The sequence below is a fragment of the Lagenorhynchus albirostris genome, chromosome X (genome assembly GCF_949774975.1).
Source record: "Lagenorhynchus albirostris chromosome X, mLagAlb1.1, whole genome shotgun sequence".
In the NCBI taxonomy this organism is placed as follows: Eukaryota; Metazoa; Chordata; class Mammalia; order Artiodactyla; family Delphinidae; genus Lagenorhynchus; species Lagenorhynchus albirostris.
In genome coordinates this window covers 66583366-66586695 of record NC_083116.1, presented here as the reverse complement: position 1 = coordinate 66586695, position 3330 = coordinate 66583366, and positions in this window count along the sequence as shown.

Sequence of the window (3330 nt, the reverse complement as noted above, 5' to 3'; positions counted from 1 at the left end):
ATAAATGGGACTATATCAGATTTTAAAACTTATGCACATCAAAGGAAACTATCAACAGTGTAAAAAGGCAACTTACAGAATGGGAGAAAATATTTGCAAATCCTATATGTGATAAGGGGTTAATATCCAGAATATATAAGGAACTTCTACAATTAGCAGCAATGACAAATAAAGAATAAAAAATGGACAAAGGAATTGAATAGGCAGTTCTCTAAAGAAGATATACGAATGGCCAACAAACATATGAAAAGATGCTCAACGCCACTAATCATAAGAGAAATTCAAATCAAAATCTCAATGAGGTATTATTTCAGGCTGTTGGAATGACTATCATCAGAAAGACAAGAGATAAGAAATGTTGGCAAGGGATTTCCCTGGTGGCACAGTGGTTAAGAATCTGCCTGCCAATGCAGGGGACATGGGTTCGACCCCTTGTCTGGGAAGATCCCACATGCCACAGAGCAACTAAGCCCATGTGCCACAACTACTGAGCCTGCATGCCACAACTAGTGAAGCCTGCGTGCCTAGAGCCCATGCTCTGCAACAAAAGAAGCCACCACAATGAGGAGCCCGCGCACCGCAATGAAGAGTAGCCCCCACTCGCGGCAACTAGAGAACGCCCATGTACAGCAACAAAGACCCAAGGCAACCAAAAATAAATAAATAATTTTTTTTTAAAAAAAAGAAATGCTGGCAAGGACACGGTAAAAAGGGAATCCTTGTGCACTGTTGCTGGGAATATAAAATGGTGAAGCTGCTATTGAAAACAGTATGGAGGTTCCTCAAAAAGTTAAAAAGAGAATTACCATATGATCTAACAATTCCACTTCTGGGTATATAACCAAGAGAACTGAAAGCAGGATCTTGAAGAGATAATTGCCCACTGATGTTCATTGTAGCATTATTCACAATAGTCAGGAGGTGGAAGCAACCCAAATGTCGACTGGCAGATGAACAAATAAAGAAAATGGAATATTATGCAGCCTTAACAAAGAAGGAAATCCTTTCGTACGCTACAACATGGATGAACACTGAGGATATTATGCTAAGCAAAATGTTACTCACAAAAGGACAAATACTGTATGGTTACACTCATATGAAGTATTTTAAATAGTCAAAATCCTATAAATGGAAAGTAGAAAGTGGTTGACAAGGACTGGGGAGATGGGTAAAGGAGAGGGCATTAGTTTTTAATGGGTATAAAGTTTCAGTTTTTCAAGATTAAATAGTCCTAGAGATCACAACAATCTAAATATACATAACACTGCTGAACTGTACACTTAAAATGGTTAAAATGGTAAATTTAATATTACATGCTTTTTTACCAAATAAAAACTTTTTTTTTTTTTTTTTTTGCGGTACACGGGCCTCTCACTGTTGCAGCCTCTCCCGTTGCAGAGCACAGGCTCCGGATGCACAGGCTCAGCGGCCATGGCTCACGGGTCCAGCCGCTTGGGCTGGTGAGATCTTCCCGGACCGAGGCACGAACCCGTGTCCCCTGCATCAGCAGGCGGACTCTCAACCACTGCGCCACCAAGGAAGCCCTAAAAACTTTTTTAAAAAGGCAGGTATAGATGTACATATATGAGATGTTTTTCTAGTTATATTGTTAAATGAAAAAACAAAGCAAGTTGCATAACACTGTATTTTAATATTTGTGTTGGGGAGAGAGGAAGAGCAAGAGTAAGAGCCAGAGTGAGAATGAGAAAGAGAAAGGATAAGAAATAAAATAACTCTGAAAGAATGAAAATTATATTTAATAATAGTGATTACCTGGAGAAGATAACCTGGGAGTGGGGGGACCAGGGCAGGAGGAAACTTCACTACACTATATACTCTTTGCACCTTTTATATTTTATAAATACATGTGGGTGTATTTCCTGTTCAAAAAATGAATGTGAATATAAAATTAAGACAGTTTGATATTGGTGAAAGAACAGACAAATAGATCAATGGAAGAACAGAGAGGCCAGAAATAATCCCACACAAACAGAGTCAATTGATCTGAGGCAAAGGACCAAAGGCAATTCAACGGGGAAAGGAAGGTCTTCAACAAATGGTGCTAGCAAAAGACACTACTAAGATAATGAAAAGATTAGCCACAGATTGGGAGAAAATCTTTGCAAAACATATCTGATAAAGGACTGATGTCCAAAATACACAAAGAACTCTTACAACTCAACAATAAGAAAACAAAAGCCCAGTTTTAAGATTGGGTTCTTCTTGGGCAAAAGAATCAAAGACACACCTCATCAAAGAAGATATACTGATAGCAAATAAGCTTATGAAAAAATGCTCAACATCACATGTCACTGGGGAATTGCAAATTAAAAGAACAATGATATACCACTACACAACTATTAGAATGGCTAATCCAAAACACTGACAACAACAAACGCCAATGAGAACGTGGAACAACAGGAACTCTCATTCATTGCTGGTAGGAATGGAAAATGGTACAGACACTTTGGAAAGTTTCTTACCAAGCCTAAGGCTAAACATACTTTTACCATATGATCCCACACTTGCAGGAATGAATGCACGAATGAATTGGAAAATGACATCCACACCAAAACCTGCACACAGATGTTTATACCAACTTTATTCATAGTTTCCAAAACCTGGAAGCAACCAAGATGTCCTTCAGTAGGTGAATGGATAAATAAACTGTGGTGCAGCCAGACAGTGGTATGTTATTCAGTCCTAAAAGAAATTAGATATCAAGCCATGAAAATACATGGAGGAAACTTAAATGCCTATTACTAAGGGAAAGAAGCCAATCTAAAAAGCTATATACTGTATGATTCCAACTATCTGATATTCTGAAAAAGGCAAATCTATGGAGACAATAAAAAGATCAGTGGTTGTCAGGGGTTGTTGGGGGAAGGATCGATGAAGAAGAGCACAGAGGATTTTTACAGCAGTGAAACTATTTTGTATGGTACTATAATAGTAGATACTTGTCGTTATACATTTGTCCAAACCCACAGAATGTACAACACCAAGAGTGAACCCTAATGTAAACTACGGATTCTGGGTGATAATGATGTATCAATGTAGGTTCATCAATTGTCACAAATATACCACACTAATTTAAGTAATTAATAATAGGGGAGGGACTTCCCTGGTGATCCAGTGGTTAAGAATCCGCCTTCCAATGCAGGGGACGTGGGTTCGATCCCTGGTCAGGGAACTAAGATCCCACATACCACGGGGCAACTAAGCCTGCATGCCACAACTACTGAGTTCACGCGTCTCAACAAGAGAGCCCAAGTGCTGCAACAAAAAGATCCTGCGTGCCGCAGCTAAGACCTGACACAGGGGCTTCGC